Source organism: Geotrypetes seraphini, chromosome 5 (assembly GCF_902459505.1).
Source record: "Geotrypetes seraphini chromosome 5, aGeoSer1.1, whole genome shotgun sequence".
NCBI lineage: Eukaryota > Metazoa > Chordata > Amphibia > Gymnophiona > Dermophiidae > Geotrypetes > Geotrypetes seraphini.
The window spans coordinates 58,186,181-58,209,704 of record NC_047088.1 but is presented as its reverse complement, the minus strand read 5'-3'; the positions used below and the strand labels follow the sequence as shown (position 1 = coordinate 58,209,704).

Here is a 23,524-nt window from a genome sequence, read left to right as displayed (position 1 = left end):
ATGCAAATTTAATGACCTTCCGTGACTACACAAACCTTATTTGCATGTGCTTTTTTTAAAGAAAGACTTGCCTTTTTTTTTAATTGTTACAATAGAGGCCGTAATAGCGACCTGTATGATTTTACAGCGAACATTAAGAGAATCTTTTCCTAAATCCTTTAGCACACCTTAGTAAAAGGATCCCTATATGAATGAGTGAGACACAGCCCAGTATCTGCAGAAATGACCATGTCTTCTGAGGCTTTCAGGGAGAGTTGGGGTCATGTGGCTGACTTCTGTATTACTGTTAAAGTTGAGAGAGAGAAAGCACAGAACAAACCTGTCGCAAGCAGAAATGTGCTATCTGTTTTTAAAGTTTATGAGTATTTCTGAATAGTCTCAGAGGGAATAAGGTGGGTTCAGCAAAGAAAGGCAGACCCTTGTTCTTTAGAATTTACAGTCTAGTTAGACCACATTCACAGTTTGTTGAAAGGCTTCTTACAAAAAAAAAAACCCAAAACCTGGAAAAGCAGCAGTGGGAATTGATCACTGAAAGGGATCTGCCAAGCTTTACAAGGAGCATCACCTGAAATAAATGAGCAATAATAATAGGGGTTACAGTACTGAAAAATTCAAAATTGCTATTGGGTTATGTAGCATTGAAAGGACACATAAAAGAGATACATTCCCTGTTCTTTAGAGCTTACAATCTAGGCTGATTGCATTTGCAGTTTGCAGTCTACTGAAAAGCTTCTCCCAACTGACTATAACTGCAGCAGGGAGCACAAATCAGCTAAAGCTCTCAACAGACATTTTAACTCATAGAGTCGCTAGGGATAAGTGAACGGAGATTGCTTTTGAATGGGATACCCTCACTTGACCACCAGGGATGTAAGGTAGACACAGGGAAGGTAGGGAGGGTATTGTCAGGGCAGGATTAATTAATCGAGGGCCCCTAGGTACACAAGTACACTGGGCCCCCTGCCCTGCCCCACCCCACCATGCGCCCAGGTGGAAACAGGAAGCTGCGTCAGAGGGAAGCTTTGGGCAAGCAGCACCGTTTGCACAATTACAGTTCCCGTTGCCTTTCTTACCCGTGTTGCTTGCTTGTCTTACTTTCTGTCGATGGGGGGGCCGCGTTGCTGATCGGGGTGGAGACCGCGTTGCCGATTGGTGGGGGGCCCGCATTGCCGATCGATGCTGGAGGGGTCCATCGCCATTTGGAAAAAACAATGTTGATGCCCTCCTTCATCGGGCCCCCCTGACCATTTTGGGCCCTAGGCACATGCCTACTTGGCCTATTGGTTAATCCTGCCCTGGGTATTGTCTCAGGTGGGCAAGGGGGCTGGGGAGAGTAGGATTCTGAGGGGGTTTGGGAGAGGGATCAGAGATTCAGCAGGTCTCTCTCTGACTGCTTTGTAAATGACCAGTTATTTAATTATTTAATTTTTTTTAGCTATCATCTACACCACAGGTGTCAAAGTCGGTCCTCGAGGGCCGGAATCCAGTCAGGTTTTCAGGATTTCCCCAATGAATATGCATGAGATCTATGTGCATGCACTGCTTTCAATGCATATTCATTGGGGAAATCCTGAAAACCCGACTGGATTACGGCCCTCGAGGAGGGACTTTGACACCCCTGATCTACACCTAGGCGGTTTAAAAAAAAAATGCAACACATAATAAAGAAAACTGATACAATAAGAACTGTATCTGTACTTCTTTCTGCCTCCAGATCTTCTTGAGCTTCATAAAAATACAGCCACAAAAAATGAGTCATAAGAATTGCCGCTGCTGGGTCAGATCAGTGGTCCATCGTGTCCAGCAGTCTGCTCAAGCGGCGACCCTCTGGTCAAAAACCAGCGCCCTAACTGAGACACTAGCCCTACCAGCGTACGTCCTTGTTCAGCAGGAACTTGTCTAACTTTGTCTTGAATCCCTGAAGGGTGTTTTTCCCTATGACACACTCCAGAAGAGCGTTCCAGTTTTCTACCACTCTGTGGTTTCATACGGAATCTATCCCCTTTCAATTTTAGAGAGTACCCTCTCGTTTTCCCTACCTTGGAGAGGGTGAACAACCTGTCCTTGTCTCCTAAGTCTATTCCCTTTAGTACCTTGAAGGTTTTGATCATGTCCCCTCTCAATCTCCTGAGTTCGAGGGAGAAAAGGCCCAGTTTCTCTAATCTTTCACTGTACGGCAACTCCTCCAGCCCCTTAACCATCTTTTAAATCCAAGCCTGTCAGCTCTAACTTGTCATTTACAAAGCGGCCAGAGAGAGGCCTTCTGAAGACCGAGTCAGAAAGGATCTGGCAGCTATGCGAGTTCTAGCAATATTCAATGCTGCTTCCCGCATAGCTAAATTACCGGAGTTAGGACTGCGATTTAAGTGGTCTTATTTGGTCACTGAACTATGTGGGCACAGGCATTGAATATTTCTGGCACCTGCATAGCTTCCAGCTCCTCTCCAACTCCACCCTCAAAATGCCTCTTTCTAACCCACTTTTTAAATGGCTGATTTGTGCCAATATTCAGCAGCACTGATGGTTCAGTGCCGCTGAACACTGATGGGAGTAATGAGCACTATTCTTGACATAAAAACGTCGTCAAATGTAATTTTTCTGCTTGTTTTTTGCTTTGTATGGGCATGCAACATATAATATGTAGTTAACATTTCCCGTGTCATTGCAAACAGCAACCCATCCCTAATGTGCAATGCACCTTCATGAATAGATGCGACTGACTTCCACTTAAGTGTAATTTCCAAAATAAGGTAGAAATGAGTTTCAGTGAACATTTTTCCTTATGGACAATTGTCTAAGTCCAACATTTGCTTGTATCAAGCTCTTGGCACAAAAGTCACCCTACTGCTATCCGACAGGGGAGAATCACTTTGCCTTTGAAATTACTACCTACTTGTTTGCTTTTCCAGGTTCATTTATGTCAGTTGCAAGAGGATCCACAGTGCAATTTCTTTTTAATCATTTCTTCATTCCATCTTGAATGGTCCCAGTATAGCATTCTAGAGACAGAGATGAAAAACTGGGCTTAATTTGACTGACTTTCATCAGCAAGTTCACTTACTATAGAGCTATTCTATTAGATCACAGATGTCAAGGTAGCTCAAGACAGTAGTTGTCAACGTAACTCTCCCTAATCTCCTGCTATTTGCATGCAAAACATGCCTCTCCACCCCCCCCTCCCATTGTGAATGAACAGTAAACACATTCTAAGAAGAAAAATACTGGCTCATGCTTTTGCAAAGGAATGATGTTGCATTTCCACAGTTCATACCAACATAATGAAGGTGTACATATGTCTACACAGTATTTTCATTCTTGAGGTACACTATTGTGGCATAAAGAAATGACCAATCTATTACTAATGATATTACTGTTTATTTGTATGATAGAAATGTTATTAATAAATTGGCAAGAATAAGCATCTATGTATGCTAGTTCCCTTAGGAGACATTTTATTTAAGACTTTTTAGCTACCTTTTAACAAAATTTACCTAACGTGGTATATAAGTGTACTTTGACATTATAGTAACAGTTTAATTAGAGCAAAATGATCAAATATCAGCATAATACATAATTAAAATAATGAAGTGAAGTTGGAAATAGACAAAATTCTAATAGAAACAGTAAAATAAAACTGTCAGTAATGACACATTAAAATACTGTAGTACAAAATTTTGTTCTAGCTATTTTGACGAAGTGTGATATTGACAGTATAACTTTAGGAGGAAATATGTATCCTCTAATTTCTTCCATTAGAATCCTTGGGGTACATGTTGATAAAATTGATCTATGTTGTTGCAAGCTGATCATGTTGTGCGAAAAGGATTCTTTATGTTGTAGAAATTAAGATCTATTAGATCTTATTTTGATAGAGTTCCTTATTTCAATCGTTGATATTGAGGGCCTCTTCTATCAAACTGCGCTAGCAGTTTGTAGCGCGGTGAGCCGCGCTGAATGGCCCGTGCTGCTCCCGACGCTCTTAGAGTTCCTAGGAGCGTCGGGAGCAGCACGGGCCATTTAGCGCGGGTCACCGCACTAAAAACTGCTAGTGCAATTTGATAGAAGAGGCCCTGTGTCTTTTAGATTATTGTAATATTGTATATTTGGTAGGGCAGCAATCTCTTCTTTGAAAATTATGCATTGCTCAGAATATAGCATTTAAATTGATTTTTAATTTGAAGAGATTTGACCATGTACCCCATTTTACCGAAAATTGCATTGGTTTCCTATAGAGGGCAAAGTTGTTTTTTTTAAGCTTAGGTGCTTTATATATAAAAATTGTTGTATAGTTTAATACCAAAATATTTGATGAATCAATTTTTATTTGCTTGCTGGGGATGTTCTTTGCATAATTTATCTTTTTTCAAGTCCCCTGCAGTTAAAGGTTATACTCAAGCAAGATTTATAAACCAGTGATTATCCTTTCAAGCTGAGCATTGGGTCTCTGAGTTCAGAGAATGTCTAACCCCCTCTTTTACAAAGGTGCGCTAAGCTTTTTAGCGCATGCTAAACGCTAACGTGTAAATGTTCTCCTATGGGCGCGTTAGCGGTTAGCGCACGCGTTGATTTAACGCATGCTAAATCCGCACTAAAATGCTTAGCGTGCGTTTGTAAAAGAGGGCCTAAGACTTATATGCATTTTAGAAATCTTTTAAAAACTTATTTTCTAAATATTTGTAGATTATTACATGATATTTTAAATGTAATTCACTGATAATGTTCAGTTTCATTTTTGTGTACACCTCAGAGAACCATAAGGTATTTACGATATAGAAATACATTTTTATGTTTATGGTATGTTATGTTTACAGTAGAGGAAGTCAGCTTCTTGTATGGATGCCTGATTCTTGGTCTCCCATCTTCCCTCCCAAATATAAGCTAACATCTTAGTACTTTGGAGAAGTTGAGACTATATTTGAAAGACTGCTACCTTGTTAACCTTATCCAATGGCTCAGAAATGTAAAACTACCACCAATAAAGAATCTCTGAAGCAGTTTTGTAGAACAGGTTCTGATGATAACATGTGGCATGCCATGTGACTTACCTCCCCAGTTCAGGCCTTAGAGGAAGTAGTACACAGTGACTTGGAGAATGACGAAGTGCACGAACCAGTTAATTTAAGACATCTTAACTGCAAGGTTCAATGTTGCTTCTGAGATCTTAATTCTGAATTAAAAGAGATGAGGGGTGAGCTTGCTTCCTGAATTTACATCCTTCATAGGGATATGTAAGACCTCAGAACATGCATTGAGAAAATGAAGCACAGTTTGAAGTACAAGGAGAAGCAGTTCTGGATTTTCAGACCAGATATGTTATTTCAGAAACTCAGTTTGAGGACATGCAATACAAATTGTACAACTTTGATAACAGAAGCCACCTGAACAATCAGGAGAAAGATAACGAGGTGATTTAGGCCTTATGTCATCAGCTATTGAGACTCACTGACTCACATTGGCTTCCTATTAACCAACGAATAACCTATAAAATTTTGCTTTCAGTATTTAAAACGCTATCCACCAACGAACCCCAATTTATAGATCGGTTACTCATTCCTTACAATACGACACGTTCACTCCGATCTACATCTCAGGGATTGCTAATGATTCCTTCTTTGAAAATTATTGGAACCAGACGTCACGATATATATTCTGTAATGGCCCCTTTAACCTGGAACGCCTTACCTTTATACATAGGAGAAGTTAAAGATCTCAGCAGATTCAAAAATAATTTAAAAACTTTTCTATTTAAAGATGCATTTAATGTTTAAATAATTCATTTTTAACAATCTTAATCTCATTCCATATGTTTTTCCCTTATGTGGTTTTTCTTCTCTTCCCAATTATGAAAAATATCAATTGTAACTGTCTTCTCTTCCTTTCCTTTCCCTTATGTATTTGAGTCTGTTTGTCTTGTCAGTTTGTTTTTAACCCCTTTTAAAGTTGTATAATGAACTCTTGATCTATTTTATATTTTAATGTTACTCGCTTAGTATGTAATAAGCGATTTATCAAATTTAAATAAACTTGAAACTTGGGTAACTTTAACTAACTGAACAATGCTATACCCTTTGGTCTGCTTTGTGTAACAGTGATCCCTACAAAGTGTGAGATCTGTGTGACGTCAACTTATTAGTGTTGAAATATGCACATCATAATTAAAAAAAAAAAAACTGATTTTTTTTTTTTGAATGAACATGAGGAGAAAAGTTAACTGGTGTGTGTTGCTGTTCAATGAAAGTTGAAAAGGGAGGTTACATTAGAAAAACAAAACCTCAGGTAGATGAGATTGACGATTAGTGATGCTACAAGCCAAGAAGAGGTTGGTTGATTAATCTGGGATCGAAAAGGAGCAAGGAAGAAATGCTAAATAAAATAACAAAAGATTGGTTTTATGCAAAACTGAACAGCACTTACTTGAACTTTTATTTTTAGAACTTATTGTTCTTTTCTCTGAAGCATCTTTTTATGTTAATACTTCAGAATATGTTTTGATGTATCAACAGCTTTTCACAGTAGGGAAATACATTTTGCACAACCTGGAGATCTCCGACCATCATTATTATTGCATGCTTTCTTTCTCTCTGCGGGGATGTGAACCTGAAGCCCAGAAGCACATAAGACAAAGTGAAACTTATGTTCTATCACCCTTTTGCTCTAAAACCAAGCTTTTTAATTATGGTAACGTACATAAAATGTTAAAGATTCAAAGCTTAATATATTCTAATTCATGTCCAACATGCTCAATAAAGTCCCTTGGAAGCAGACCTTTTCGCAACTCATTATGTTGTTGTTATTTCAATCTGCAGGGTTTTTAATGAACCGCTAGTATGAGACTGGCAACTATTAAATGAGATTAAATTAAAAAATGTGCTATTGGAAAAAAAAAAAGAGGGCAGTGAACTAATGCCTTGGAAGAGATTTAATCATTTTATTAACTAGTCAACATGTTTTTTTGTTTTTTTTTATCCAGTGCATCCTATTGCTTCAACCTTGCTATCAGAGATAATCAAATATCTTTACTACAAAAGAAACAGTATTATAAAGATCATTTAAAGTGAAACATGTAAAATTGCAGTCTTTCCAAAATTCAATTTTTAGTAATAACATTGAGGGGCATAATAAAAAAAAAAAACATCTAAGTCCCCTTTTGGCCTAAGGCTTAAACGTTGAAAGTAGAATCAGGGAAATTATCCATTATCAAAAAAAAAGTCCAAAAGGAGTTTATTTTTTTTATAATGGCTTGCCTTTACGTTCACCTGTTTAAACGCCCAGACCACCACTATGTCTAAACTTATACCATATAATCAACCTAAAAAAAGCCTAACTCCCAAACGCCCAAAACAAGGAGGAGCCTGTTCTTCACCTAAAAGCTGGATTCTATAACCAGTGTCTGTCAAAAACAACACTGGTTACAGAATCCCTCCCCCAACAATCCTGGCAGGAGGGAGCCCAAGCCCTCCTGCCCCATGGCACCCCCGAACCCCCAACACTATCGGGTCAGGAGGGAGCCCAAGCCCTCCTGCCCGGCACCCCTGAACCCCCTGATACTATTGGGGCAGGAGAGAGCCCAAGCCCTCCTGCCCAGGCGAATCCTGACCCCCCCCCCCCGACATGATCAGGCAGGAGGGAGCCCAAGCCCTCCTGCCCAGGTGAACCACCCCCCGACATGATCGGGGCAGGAGGGAACCTAAGCCCTCCTGCCCAGGCGAATCCCGAAGCCCCTCGACATGATCGGGGCAGGAGGAAGCCTAAGCCCTCCTGCCCTCGATACAAGGGCCTCCCCTGAACCCCCGATTGCCCCCCCCGCTGACCTGCGACCCCCATGCTGACCCCCCCATCCCCGTACCTTCAAAATCGGTCGGACGGACAGGTGCCAAGCCCATCCGTCTAATAGGCCAGCCATTGTTGAATGGCTGGCTTTAGGGCCTGATTGGCCCAGGCGGCTCAAATCCCGCCCTTAGGTGGGGCCTGAGATGCCTGGGCCAACTGGAATAGGCCCAGTAGGCTTAGGCCCCTCCTGATTCGTGGCTCCGTGTTGCCGCATGCGCAGTAGGAGCCTTTGGCGGTTTGCGATGCGTGCGGCAGTTTCCCCAGCAATGTTCCTGCCCCAATCTTCGATGCCGGCTGACTTCTGATGATGTCTCTCCTTCTCATCCTGTGGACCAACAGTGGCAGCAGCCTCGGGGCATTTGCTAGGCCAGCCCACTTTGATAATGCAAAGTGGGCCGGCCTAGCAAAAGCCCCGAGGCTGCCCGGCCTAGCAGATGCTGGACAGTGAGCAGGTAAGGGAGAAGGGGCTACTACTGGACAGGGGAGAGGTAAAAGAAACAGAGAAGGGCAACTGCTGGAAAGGGGGATCAGGGAATGGGTAAAAGGACAGAGAAGGGCTACTGCTGGACAGGAGGAGCAGGGAAGGTGTGCTGCTAGACATGGGAGAGGGAAAACAGACAGGGGGCAGAGAGAAAGAAAGAAATGCCTAAGTGTACACATCTATTCTAGCACCCATTAATGTAATGGGCTAAAACGCTAGTTGAATATATAGTCTGTACAATCTTTAGTTAGCTCCTCCTGCCTGTCTGCTCATTGGACAGAGCAGTACAGTTCACAAACTCTCAAATCCTTCCCACCTATTTCCTATCTCTCCACCCCTTATTCTTCAGACCCTGGGCATATTTAGAGCTGCCCATATTTGGGCACTGTTCCCTCCTTTCACAAACTCGCCCCACATGACATGCTTAGACCATCTTTTTAAACAATAGTCCTTATGGTAAAATCTGCTGATACCTCGATACAATGTTCATTTGACTGTAGGCATTGTACTCAGTGTCCCAGGAAAGCCCCCCTCCCATCTTTTGAGTCAGCAATACTTCTTACTGCACAATGTTAGACAAACTCCTTTTGGAATTTTACCAGTATTTCATTTAATATTCCATTACCACTTTATTAATATTTTTTTTATAATTTTACCTCTTTAGTGACCCCTGCCTTATTAGAATAATATGTATAAGTAATATCTTTATAGTTTCTCTGTAGTTATTTGACCATACCTGATTATATGCAAGTGTTACACAATTGAAGTGTTCACCCCACCCCTCCGTGTTATTCTTCAATCATTAACACTATTAGAAAATATTAGTATTTTCATTTCTCACATCCATCATAACCATTTACCCACTTTCTCAAGCAAAGCTCGGTCTTCCGGGTACTATCTAATAATATAAAAAAGTGTTTATGCTAACTAGATAGAGATGTAATGGTTAAGATAATGACTGTACTTTCTACACATAGGCCCAGATTTTATAAACAGCACCAGAAGTTAGACACCTAGATCAATGCACCTAGCTCAGGGTTGTACAACCTTTTGGCTTCCCTGGACAGCATTGGCCGACAAAAATTTTTCTGGGACTGCACAAAAGCGCAAACGCTGCAGCAAGACAGAGGAGGGAGCTGGCAACACAGTAAAAACCCGGGAGCAGCAGAGGAAAACACTACATCGCCCTCGACCAGGGCTGCAGAAAATACTTCACGGGGCCGTATTTGGCCCTCGGGCCGCAGGTTGGACATCCCTGACCTAGCTGATCTAGGTGTTATGTTAATCAGGTTTTCTATTCTGCCTTTACCTATTCAGTTCAAAGTCAGATTACATTACAAGAGGTTGGGTCAGTTATCCAGTAAGTTACAATGGGCACACTGACACGGATACTCAATAGGGTTGCTAGTACAGGTAGATCATTGCAACTATTAATAGAGTTCGGTCATAGTTACAAATACATAGTTGCACGCAGGTCTTTCCCCCTCTTTTAATAAGGCGCGTTAGCCAATTTAGAGCACGCTAAATATTAGTGCACGCTAAATGCTAATGCATCCTTAGAATATAATGGACGTGTTAGCATTTAGCACACGCTAATATGTAGCATGCTCTAAATCGGCTAACTCGCCTTAGTAAAAAGACCTCATTGTTGGCTATTTGTTTTGCCCCAGGAGTTGCATTAGACAGCTTAGAAAAGGGCTTTTACAATTCCATTTCCAATTACTTCAGGGTTGGCTCCATGTCTTTGTAGAGAAATGCTTTTAGAAATTTTCTGAACTTGAAATAGTGGTCACAAGATCGTAGTATAAATAGGAGTTGGTTCCAGAATTTTCCTAATTGATATTGTAAAGGGGTGATAAAATTATTCTGTGTAGCCATGCAGTTGCATTGTACTTGCTGGTTGCCCTGGTAACCAGGGTATAAATGTTCCAGATGCTGCAGTTGCTGCTGAGAATCATTTGGGAGGGAGCTACGATAGTGTGTGAAGTCTGTATTAAGTTGTTCTGCTTTCGTAGCTGAAATTTGGTTGACTCCTTTGAGTGTTCACCTTCAAGCCTTTTCTCTAGAAGTTTAAGAGAGACTGTGTGAGCATGTGTGAGGTTTAAAGGAAAGGAATCAACCTGGTAAGAAAACAATGTTGAAAGACAGAGAGGAGTGGCTGAAAGAGCAAAAGGGAGATGTTAGGCCTGCTCTTGGGTGACTGTTTATAGAGGAAATAGGGATTTCTAAAATAGAATAAAAGTCCCTAAGAAGTGTATATTTGTGCAGAGAAGCTTTGATGGCTGGCAGTCTGGTAAAGCTGTTCTAAGTAATACATAGCTGCTAGTTAAGTCTTACCAGGGAAGGGTGCAAGAATCACCAGCTCTCAGTTCTCACAGGCAACTTTATAGATTTGGTTCAGTGTCTGTAAATTGTTCTGGGCTGACTGCAACATACTGATGTTTATATTCCCTGATTGTATGAGAGAGTGATTTGGTTCTGGGTGGGAAAGTCAGGGACTGTTTTTGTTAAATTTTATTTCTTGGGGCTAGCTAGTTATTCAGTTATGTTGAGGCAACACTCACATAGACATTCTAGAAAATGCCAGGGTACTCCGAATTACATATTGTTAGGGAAGTAGATTTTTTTTTATTATTAATTTGGTATAGCTAGGCTAGTAGGTGTGCTGCTGAAATCAGTGCTGGAGATTCCTGACCGTAGTGACCAGAAAGGAAAGACAAAGGCACCCAACTCTCAAGAAAGCTAAGGGCTCCTTTTACTAAGATGTGATAGCGTTTTTAGCGTGCGCAGAATTGTAGTGCACGCTAAACCCACGCTATATGGCTAGAAATAATGCCAGCTCAATGCTGGCATTAGCGTCTAGTGTGCGAGGCAATTCTGCGCATGCTAAGCGCGCGCTAAAACCTCTATCACAGCTTAGTAAAAGGACCCCTAAGTGACTGAGATCAATATAAATATATTTTTTAAGTGTGCATACTGACCCAGGTCACAGATTTAAAAAGAAAATAATCTGGGTTTGAAAAAACTTAAAGAGAGAATAATTTCTGACTTGTTCTTTGAAATCTGTTAGTATTCTTAGCTAATATGTAAAATGAGCTTCTGTTAGAGAAATGCAAGCTTATTTTAATAGAATTTGTTTTGTATGATAATTTTGTGTGTGTCATTTTGAAATTCTAACAACTAGTTAAAATAAATATATTTTTCTTGTGCAACATACTGGCTGGTGAAATTTTAACTGGGAAAACCCTGAAACTAGTGACAAAAATTAATTTTAAATGCACCAACTGTAGTACCATATTTTACCATCAGGGGGTTGACAGTATTGGATAGATAAGGTAATTTGCCTGGTAGACTTTATATTGTTGCATGCTGGGAATTTTAAGTAGAGAAGATTTCTGGTGGAATATCTGTTGGAGGCACCCTGGAGTAGGATAAGAACATAAGAACATAAGAAGTTGCCTCCGCTGAGTCAGACCAGAGGTCCATCCTGCCCAGCGGTCCGCTCCCGCGGCGGCCCATCAGGCCTAATTGCCTGAACAGTGTCCATGACTAATTTTGTAACTGCCTCTAATCCTCTAATCCTATCCCTATTACCTACCTCTACTCCTATCTGTACCCCTCAATCCCTTTGTCCTCCAGGTACCTGTCCAGACCCTCTTTGAAGCCCTGTAGTGTGCTTCTGCTTATCACATCCTCCGGTACCGCGTTCCATGTATCCACCACCCTCTGAGTGAAAAAGAACATCCTGGCGTTTGTTCAGAACTTCCTGGCGTTTGTTAACTTCCTGGATGGCCAACTCTGTTAGGTAGTCAGGGGCATTCCCTCTCAGAATCTCAAAGGCAGTGATGCCTAATTTAAACTAACTTAATTTTTAAAAATTGACTTAATCAGCACTGATAATTGAAAGTATCAATAAAAACCATTTAAAAATTAATTAGCTGGTAGGCACCTTTCATGTTGAGGTAGGTGTCTACTGATAAGTATGTATGGTTAAGTGCAGATTTGAGGTGGAGTTTGAGCATGAAATAACACAGAAGCACTCATTTAGGCAAAGAAAGCCCTGTCCTAAATGGCAGCATGCCTAAGGATTCAATGCCTCTGACATTTCTAGACAAAATTCTATAAACAGCTCCTAGCAGTATATTGACAACCTCACTGTATGGTGCCTAAGAGTAAGATGCTGTTTATAGAATCAGGGTCATAGTACCATTAGCAAAACATGAAAACTTGACCATTAAGGTTTTTACTTAACCATTACCAGCTACTTTGATGGTGCATTCTAAGTACCGTATTAGGCCAAAGTCAATGGGAGCCCTTTTACTAAGCAGTGGTAAGCACTAAAGTGTACTTAGCACCGCTTTTAGGCTTCAGTATCAGGCTACGCTCAGGAGCCATGTGCTAACTGCAGGCTTGGCACATACTACCTGTGTGATAAAAAATACATTTTATTCTTTAGTACAGGGTCATGTTTAGGGGTGGAGAGTAGGTGTGTGCTCTATGGTAATCGATTAGTGTGTGGGCATTAGTACGCACTGACCAGTTAGCGCAGGATTAGCATAGGCATGTACTAAATATGTGGCATGGAGGGCTCACACCCTAAGGGCCATACATTAATTTTGTAATTTGTGCATGGCCATTAATAAGAAAATGGCAGTATCAGTCTTCTTTGAGCTGCACTAAAAAAGTGGCCTGAGCGTGTGGGAATCCCATATGCTAAAAACAGTACTAGCCACTTTTATTTTTTTCATGGCTTAGTAAAAGGACCCAATATAAGAATTTCTGAGATATAAAAGCAACACAGAAAGAAGTTTCCTGAAATAAGAGAATTCTTCTTGAATGATGCCATTATTCTGTCCTTTTTTTTGTTGTTGTTATAAGCTGTTCTTTATAATTTTCATGTATGTATCTGAATTTTCATGTGTGCACACTTCTGTTATTGAAGATTTATTATTTTAACTTCATTGTGTTTTGCTTTATTTTAATTATTTTATTTCCTTTATGTACCATAAAGATTACCCTGTTATTTGTCCTAATATATTTGTTTTACACGCAATTAAAACAAAATAAAATTGATCCTCTTAAAAATGTGCTATGTTAAGAGTATAATTAGGTTAGGTTGACATTTTCACTTCTAATGCTAACAAAAGGACAGGGCTAATTTAAATAACTGCCTAAGACAGTTTACTGAAGCAAATGCGAAATGTAATTTGTTTACCAAAAGTTTAAATGCCATCCACATCTTTTCTTATTTGCTGCTTAAAAAACATATATTTATATCTATATATATATAAAATTGGAGGTATGTATGTGTGTGTGTATGTGCCGCGATCACGCAAAAACGGCTTGACCGATTTGAACGAAACTTGGTATGCAGATCCCTCACTACCTGGGGTGATATGTTCTGGGGGTCTCACGGCCCACCTGCACATGTGGGCGGAGCTACAAACAGAAAATCAGATTTCACCCATTCATGTCAATGGAAAGGATGTAAAAAGCTGCCATTCTCACAGTAATGCCAACTATAAAACACTTTCTATGACACTATAACAACTAGGGACATCGTTTCTATTCTACCACAGACACCATACATATAGAGTTTGTATGTTCTAACTGTGTTTGTAACTGTTTCCTTCATGCACCCCAGTTCATAATGTTATTACATTACATGAGTACTCACATATGCTGAACTAGGAACACAGGTTCCATTCTGAACCGGGAAAAAACTGCATGGAGTTTCTTTTCAACCTGAGTTTCCACATATTGAGTTGTTTTAATCAATACTGGAACTTTTGGATGCCACTTATTCCAACAGATCTTCCTTTTCAGTTTAAGAGATTGCAAATTCCAGTGAGACTTGCATTCTCTATCACAATCAACAAATCACAGGGACAGACTATTACATACTGTGGAGTGGATTTAAGATCCCCCTGTTTTTCCCATGGACAACTCTATGTTGCTTGCTCAAGTGTGGGTTCACCCAATAATTTATATGTTCTTGCTCCTGGAGCTGAAACTAAAAATGTTGTTTATAATCAAGTTTTGTGTTAGTTGTATTGTATTCATTTTGTCAAATATTTCACATTATAATTTGAATATTGTACTTTTTATAAAGCTGTTAAAAATAATTTCATTCACCACTATAAAGTATCTTTATTTGAATCCATTTACAGTGTTATTGCTATAATTAAATACCCATGCAACGCCGGGGCATCAGCTAGTATATATATATATATGAACTCTAAGGGCCTGATTTTCTATGGCACGCCTTAGCGCACCTACATTGTAGGCATGCAGGCACATGGTTGTCAATCAACCACTAAGCATGTGTAGAAGAATCACACCTACAGTTTTATATAGGAGCATGAAATGTAAGCTAGCATTCTGAAGGCCGACATTTCAGATGCCTTCCTCGCGCATTCAGAGGCGCATAACGATGCCTAAGCACACGGAAGTTGCATTACACATTCTTAGGCATCATTAACTACATATATGTAATGTAATTTATTTCTTATATACCGCTACATCCGTTAGGTTCTAAGCGGTTTGAAGAAAATATACATTAAGATTATAAATGAGAAGTAAGAAGGTACTTAAAAAATTCCCTTACTGTCCCGAAGGCTCACAATCTAACTAAAGTACCTGGAAATTAATAAAGAAGAGAGAATAAAGATGGTTGAAAAAAGAAAAATTCTATATACTTCCAATTGGATAATTTTCTTCTTTTTTTAAATACAAACATTTCAACATGTATTTATTGAAACAACAATCAGGAAAAATCATGACCATATAACAGAAATAAACTATAGCTTAAAAAAGACAATGTAATTGTACCCTCCTCCCAAAAATAAACATTTTGGTAAAGGTCAGCAATGTTAGTCCATGAAGGAAGGGTAAACAGTAATCTTGGATTAAAAAAAAAAAAAAATCAGGAACAATTATTATTAACAGAGAACATTCCTCTATAAGTAAGTCCTAAAAAATCTGGTATTTTATATATTCAGCTACTAATAAGAGAATAAACAAAACTATGAACCTGATTTCAAGATTTTGTTATTTTTTCATTAACCCCCCCCTTTTATAAAACCATAGCGCGTTTTTTTGTGTCGGCCACAGTGTTAACAGCTCCGATGCTCATAAAATTCCTATGAGCGTTGGAGCTGTTACAGCCACAGCTGGCACTAAATGCCATGCTAAGATTTTGTGAAAGGGGGGGGGGGGTGTTAAGTGTTTTGAAGCTTATTAAGTAATTGCTGTTTTAACGTATTTATTTATTATAAATTATATGGGGTTCATAATAAAAAAAAAAAAGTCTAAAAAGTGTCCTAAGTGGCTACTTGGACGATCAAAAAGCCTGATCATCCAAGTATCCATAACCAAACCTGGTTTTTAGACGTATCTAAAACCAAAGGCCTTTCCCCTGCCTCTAAACGCACAAAGAGAAAAGAGGTGTGTTTAGAGAGGGGAAAGGGCGGGCAGTGGGCGGGAGGTGGGCCGACCTACACCTAGGCGTACAACACCTATAACCAAAACAGTTAAAGGTTGCCTAGTCGGCACTTAGACCTTTTTCACTTAGACAAAATAAAACCAGGTCTAAGTGCCGAAAAATGGGCCGCTGAGCTGATGGCCGCAAGCGCATTCAGTTCAGCGGACCGGCAACCTAACCATCGCGGCAGGAGAGATGCCTCATCTCCCCTACCGCGATGCCATCACTCTTCTACCCGAACTGCTGCGGGCCGCGGCAGTTCGGGTAGAGGAGTGATGGCATCGCGGTAGGGGAGATGAGGCATCTCTCCTGCCACGAAGCATCACTCCCCCCCCACACACACACAACATCGGGGCAAGAGGAAGCTCAAGCCCTCTTGCCCCAGCCAACCGCGACACCCCCGACACGATCAAGCCCTCTTGCGCCGCCGACTCCCCAACAATATCGGGCCAGGAGGGAGCCCAAACCCTCCTGGCCACGGCGACCCCCCCCCGCCCCCGCTAGTTGTTCGGCCCAGGAGGGAGCCCAAACCCTCCTGGCCCAGGCGAACCCCTACCTCCACCCACACTACAGTACGGGCAGGAGGTATCCCAGGCCCTCCAGCCCTCGACACAAACCCCCCCTTCCCCAATGACCGCCCCCCCAAGAACCTCCGACCACCCCCCCGGCCGACCCCACGACCCCCCACCCCATCCCCCCTTCCCCGTACCTATTTTAGGTTGGCCAGACAGATGGGTGCCAAACCCATCCATCCGGCATGCAGTTCAACGAAGAATGGGGCTGGATTGTCCCAGGGGCACCAAAGCCCCACCTACTGTTGGGGCCTAAGGTGCCGGGTGGGCCCATGTGCCTAAGGCCCCGCCCACAGCAGGGGCCTAAGGCTCCTGGGCCTATTCTGATTGGCACAGGCACCTTAGGCCCCACCAGGAGGCGAAGCTTTGGTGCCCCTGGGACAATCCAGCCCCATTCTTCGTTGAGCTGCATGCCGGACGGACGGGTTTGGCACCCGTCTGTCCGGCCAACCTAAAATAGGTACGGGGAAGGGTGGGTGGGGTGGGGGGGTCGTGGGGTCGGCTGGGGGGGTCACGGGTTGGCTGGGGGGGTGGTCGGAGGTTCTTGGGGGCAGTCGTTGGGGGGAGGGGGGTTTGCGTCGAGGGCAGGAGGACCTGGGATCCCTCCTGCCCGTTCTGTAGTGGGGGTGGAGGTAGGGGGGTTGCCTGTGCCAGGAGGGTTTGGGCTCCCTCCTGGCCTGAACAACTAGCGGGGGCGGGGAGGTCGCCGTGGCCAGGAGGGTTTGGACTCCCTCCTGGCCCGAACAACTAGTGGGGGGGGCGGTCGCCATGGCCAGGAGGGTTTGGGCTCCCTCCTGGCCCGAACAACTAGCGGGGGGGGGGGGGGGGGTCGCCATGGCCAGGAGGGTTTGGGCTCCCTCCTGGCCCGATATTGTTGGGGAGTCGGCGGGGCAAGAGGGCTTGGGCTCCCTCTTGCCCCGATCATGTCGGGGGTGCAGCGGTTGGCTGGGGCAAGAGGGCTTGAGCTCCCTCTTGCCCCGATGTTATCGGGGGTGGGTCGCGGCTTCAACAGGGCAAGAGGGCTTGGACTCCCTCTTGCCCTGATATCGTCGGGAGGGGGGGGTCGCGGTTTGACATGGCAGGAGGGCTTGGGCACCCTCCTGCCTGGGTCGTTGTTGGGGGGGGAGGATTCTGTAACCGGTGTTGTTTTTGACAGACACCGGTTACAGAATCCAGCTTTTAGGCGAAGGACTGGCTCCTCCTTCGCCTAAAAGCCCTTCTGTTGGACGTTTTTGGCTTAGGCGTGTTTTTGTTTCATTATGGTTAAAAAGTGTAGATGTGCTGTGGGGGTACTTTTAGACGTAGTGGAGATTAGACGTTTAGGCAGAGGAAGGCCATAATCAAAACATGGACGTATGTTTTGGTTATGGACACTTTCCCTGCTTCTGGGTTGAACGTTTAGGGATTTAGGCCAAAAGGGGACTTAGACGTTTTTTTTTATTTTGCCCCTCTAAATGTTTGTTGATAGAGCGGAATATAAATTTTTTAAATAAATGAAAAAATAACTAAATATTTGGACATTTAAATTCTAGAATAGTCTTCAATTGACCTGGGCCATAGAAAATATAATGCATTAACTCTCCTCCCCCTTTTACTTAACCGTAGCATGATTTTTAATGCCAGCCGCAGCAGTAACAGCTCCAATGCTCATAGAATTCCTATGAGGTTCGGAGCTGTCACCACCGTGGCCGGCACTAAAAACCACCCTACAGTTTAGTAAAATAAACACTTACAAGGAAATCATAGTATAAAAGATGCCCCTAAGGCCAGGATGTAATTGAAGAAATAATCTCCTCCTTTCCTGGGTATCCTATGAAAGGCCTGGAAAAAACCAAATTTGCTGATTTATTCTTTATTTATAACTTTACATAAAACTTCACAAGAATACATCTTGTTCCATTAAACACAGGGAAGGAAAACAATTTTTTTTATAAAAATTAGGAAAATCATTCTTACAATATAATCAAATTGTAATCCCCTTCTTAGACCACAATAATTAGGGGAGTGGTCAACAAATTTAGGAAAAAAACTTAAGTATACAATTTTTCCAAAAGAAAGGCTTAGGGCTCCTTTTATCAAGGCGCGCTACGGGGGTTATCACGTCGGACATTTCATCACGCGCTAACCCCTGCGGCAAGCCTAAAGAGTAACGCCTCGTCAATGGAGGCGTTAGCGACTAGTGTGGCAGGCGGTTGAACGTGCGGTTTTCCGCATGTTAACCGCCTACCGCACTTTGATAAAAGGAGCCCTTAGTGATAATTAAACAGCTGCATTATTTTAAAAGTCCCTCTTTAATCATTCTTTGATGAACTTCTTGACATGTATAAACTCTTCCAAGTGGTCTGGAGAGAAAAAAGTATATTTGATTCCCAGGTATCTAACCAGACACTTGCAGGGAAATGCCAAGAGGAACGTAGCACCCAGCTTGATTATCTCCTGATGCAAGGAAAGGAAATCTTTTCTTCACTCTTGGGTGGTCTTAGCGACATTAGGGTATACCCATATTTTCTGATCCCCAAACAATTTTTGAGAATTCTTAAAGTATAATTTCAAAATCATATTAATGTCCTGCTCAAAAACAAAGGGCACCAAAAGAATAGCTCTATCAGTATCAATCATTAATGTTTGTTCAAGAAGAGCTATCTGGTCCTCTCTTCCACTCTTTTTTCCTTCTTCTTCCCTTTGAGGAATCTTTTTTTTTTTGGGGGGAGGCAAATAGTAAATCTTATTAATTGGAAGAACATTATTTGAGGGAATTTTTAAATTCTCGATTAGAGAATGACACGAGGAAAAAATTTGTCCCTGTCACCGCCCCGTTCCTGCAACCATCATCCCTGTCACCGCCTCGTCCCCGCAACTACTGTCCACTCCCTCCTTTCTAATGTGAGGAAACATGCACGATCACGGATCACGTGGTCCAGAAGCACCCTCCCGCCCGATCGCCGCATCCTGCCATCTTCCTCCCTCCACCTCACCTTAGGTGCCTGCCAAGTCTGACTTTAATTCTTCTCCCAGCCACACGCTTTCAATAAGCCACGTGCACAGCTGCTTGAGCTGTTGAATCTTCTCCTCTGACCCAACTTCCTGTTTCCGGTTGCATCAGAGGAGATTCAACAAGTCAAGCAGCTGCGCACGCTCGACTTATTGAAAGCGTGCTAGCTGGGAGAAGAATTAAACTCGGATTCGGCAAGCACCTAAGGTGAGGTGGAGGGAGGGAGATGGCAGGACGTAAGATGTGGTGATCGGGTGGGGATGCTGGATCCGTGCTGGCTTCACTGCGGAGATGAGACCATTCACCGCTCCATGGGGCGGTGAATGGCCTTGTCCCCATCCACGCAGTGACCACTAATTTTCTCTTCCCGTTTCGGCGGGTTACCCGTGGCTAGCTGCGGGTAACAACCACTGTGTCATTCTCTATTCTCGATCACATATCTTTTTAGAAAATCTAGAGGTAACTCGCCCGGAGGGCCAGTGGAAAATTTAGAAAGCAAATATTTAACTGATTGTTAAAGTTTTCAAACTGTTCCAGTTTCCTATGTATTAAGGTATTGTCCTAATTGTTGCAAACTTGAACTGATGCAAATGGTGTATATCATCCTGTATTTGCCTGGCTTGGTCTGTGAAATCCGTTTTCATTAGCTCTACAGTTCTAGTTAAAGAATAAAATTTATCTGTTATTTTAGATACCTCTTCCGTTGATTTTGTCAGTTTGTTCTCCATATGTTGAAGGAGCAGCCAGATATCATTCAAGGACGTCTCTGTGGGAGCGGGTGTAATTCCCTCTCTCTTGCTTGCATTTATCAGCTGTTCTGCCGCGAATGTTGTGCCCTCACTGGGAAACCCCATATATCTACTTCCGGGATTGTGTGTCTCCTGTTCCAGCGCCCCAGCAGTTGCTGGACATGGAGGGTTGAGGGATAGCAGATGAGATAATGATGTTTCCTTGCCTGAAAGGGCAGAAGACTCTCCCACATCTCTGCTCAGTGCCAAGCTATCCACAATTCTGAAAAGTTGCACAGTTGCTGGCAAAGCTGAGAAGAAGCGGTCCATTGTCTGATGGACCGGGGTAGAAGCTAGGGCTGGCGAAGACATGGCCTTAACCACCTCCTTCCTCTTTGTATGTGGCATTAAAACAACACTGAAGAGGTAGGCAAAAATTGATTGAGGAAACCAGAGATAGTTAGTTCTTTACTGCGTCTCACTCGGCTTCTCACACCTCCACCATCTTGTCACTTCCCCAGACGTGTTTAAGTTTTTTCTGTTGACCCATAATTAAAGTTGAAGCTTTGCTAAAATAGAGTCTTAGAACTATATTCAGATCTTGTTCAAACACAAAACTAACTACAAGAGTAGATCTAACTTTAGCTTCAATATTGGAGGCCTCTAATAGTCCAGATATATCTAGACTGTCTACAGATATTCTTTCTAAAGCATGTTTCTGTTACTGGTTTTGTTCAGCTGATGAAGGATTTCTCTTCTGACCTTTAAGTAAGAAATAAATCTTATTTAAAGGAGGAATTGATTCCGAAGATATTAACAAAATCACTTGAAGATAAAATTTAAATATGTCCTTAGCATTCATCATAGGTACAACAGGAACATTTAACAGTCTAAGATTAAGATGTCTTGCATGATTTTCTAATGTCTCAATTTTACATTGTAACAAAGTCTGTCCTTTAACAATAGTTTCACCAAGAGCTTTTAATTCAACTGCCATTCCTTCAAATGCCACTATATGCATTTCTTACTCAAACATACACTGATTTTATGACAGGTTCAGAGACTTTAAGTAGTTGATAATGCAATATCTGAAAGGCTGTATAATTTTATTATGCAAACTCAATAACACTGTCCAAAGAGAGTCCAGAGTAACCACTGATGATTTGGAAGTTTTAGGAGCCCACACCCTAGTCAAAACCACAGAGTCAGATGCAGATACACTCACCTTATTGGTGGTGATATTACTTCCTTCTTCAGGTACCGAAGCAAGCTGGGACCTCTACTTTGCTTCTTTCACTCTCTGGTTCTGACAAACTCGACTGGGAGGTATCTCTTCATTTGGTGCTCGAAACACTAGCTCTGAGGCTCGAACATCTAACTCACCGGTTCCCTTGATGCTCTGGGCTGCAATAATGTCATTCATCTGTGCACCAGCATATGGAGATACTGGGGAATTGCTGTTATGATGAGGAAAGGGGAGTATCTCCAGGCTCCTCCCCCTTAGTAGGCCCTCTACTACTACTATTTATTATTTCTGCAGTGCTACCAGATGCAGGTAGCTCAAAAGAGCTTACAATCTAAGTTATGATAGACAAAAGGACACAGGGTAGATGGTTTTACCAGATGTAGCCACAACTGCTATTGGTCAAAGGTCAGCTGTCCTGGGAGTGGTGGCAGGGGCTCTGAGGGGTAAACCCTCACCTTCCTTTTCTGTTTGACCATGATAGCAAACAAAATTTTCAGGGGGGAAATATAGATAATTATCATTAGGAGAGCTCCCAATTTGTGTGTGTGTATTCAGGATGCCATCTTGCCCCCCCCCCCCCCATGAGATAATTTTCAAAGGAATGCACACACATACTTTCTTTTTGAAAAAATGATTTACATGTACATGTATTGGTTTCAGAATTTGGTGGACTATTATAAATTATTTCATTTGTATGCATTAAATCAATTTAATGTGTATTAATTTTTAGTATATTCTGAAATACTGTAGCACACACTGAAATTAAAAATCAGCATGTTTCTACTGTGTTGCACTGTGCATAACTAGTAGTTCTATAGAAATGATAAGCAACAGTAAAACCTACAACTATTACATCTTATATTTATACTGATAATTGAGCAGAAATTGTCTTTGTGGTCTCATACATTAAAATTTACGTGTGAACATAAAGTAGCCTCTGCTGAAGTATTCTACACATCAAATCACAATTTACACTTTTACTCACCTATATACAGCTTTTCTTTGTAGCTAATGTACTGTTCGATTTCAATGAAAAGCATAAAGAGTCCTCCAAGTTCTTGCAGTACATTGTGTATTCTATATTATCCTTGATATGTTAAAAGATGTTCTATTGAAAAATGCGACTTAAGAGTCATCCTTCCAGGCAACAATGAAAAGGAATAATGATCACATCTGTTCTGTTTGTGAACAATTGAATCTCTATAGTTTAACTTTTTTTTCTTACCATTATCTACAACTTCAAAATGCTTATCTGCTTCTCATTACAATAATATCATGATTTGTAGCCACCCTTTCATGATAATGTGAAGTTACTTATACTTATATTGCAATTTTTGGTGAAACAAAATGTTCTCCTTTTTTTTGTTGTTCCAGAGTTTCCAACTGATTGGACTTAATTTGTTGCAAATTTTTACAATCAATAATAATAAAACCCTAAGCGCACATGTGCAGTTGATACGCCGTGATCCCTGCCTCCGTGATCCATAACTCCATGGCAGAGACATGGTACAGTACTAAAGCATGCAGCGCATGCGCCCCATACACGTGTATGGCCTGTGGCAGTTTGCAGCGTGTGCGGCACTGTCCTCACCTTCTTCCAAGCTGCAAGGACACCTCTTCTTCCATCTCCGACGCCAGATGACTTCCTGCTGCTGCCGCTGCCGGAACACCTCTTCTTCTCACTCCCGGAACAGCAGCGACAGCAGCCTTGGTCTCCTCAAGCAGCCACGGAACATTTACTAGGCCGGCTTACTTCGATATTGTGAGTCAGGCTGGCCTAGCAAAAGGCCCGAGGCTGCCCGGCTTAGCAGATGCTGGACAGGGGGAGCAGGTAAGGAAAAAATTACTACAAGGCTACTGCTGCACAGGGGGAGCAGGAAGGTTGCTGCTGGATAGGGGGAGGTAAAAGGAAGGGAGAAGGGCTGCTGCTGGACAGGGGGAGCAGGGAAGGGGTGGTGGTGGACAGCTGGGAGGTAAAGGAAGGGAGAAGGGCTGCTGCTGGACATGGGGAGCAGGGAAGGGGTGCTGCTGAACAGTAGGAAGGTAAAAGGAAGGGAGATGGGTTGCTGCTGGACAGAGGGGAGGTAAAAGGAAAGGAGAAGGGCTACTGCTGGACAGGGGGAGCAGAGAAGGGGTGCTGCTGGACAGCGGAGAGGTAAAAGGAAGAGAGAAGGGCTGCTGCTGGACATGGG

The 23,524-nt window shown here is 42.2% G+C and overlaps 2 long non-coding RNA genes across 2 annotated transcripts; one reads left to right on the top strand and one right to left on the bottom strand.

The window, feature by feature from the left end:
• Positions 1 to 330: 330 nt before the first annotated feature.
• LOC117361561 lies at positions 331 to 6,591 on the bottom strand. The gene is made up of 4 exons (XR_004539685.1): positions 6,415 to 6,591; positions 5,046 to 5,167; positions 2,894 to 2,999; positions 331 to 565 (listed from the first exon to the last, which is right to left on the bottom strand). It is a non-coding gene; the product is annotated as an uncharacterized LOC117361561 (long non-coding RNA).
• Positions 6,592 to 19,477: 12,886 nt separating this feature from the next.
• Positions 19,478 to 23,179, top strand: LOC117360532. The gene is made up of 3 exons (XR_004539441.1): positions 19,478 to 19,565; positions 20,050 to 20,512; positions 22,707 to 23,179. It is a non-coding gene; the product is annotated as an uncharacterized LOC117360532 (long non-coding RNA).
• Positions 23,180 to 23,524: the final 345 nt, after the last annotated feature.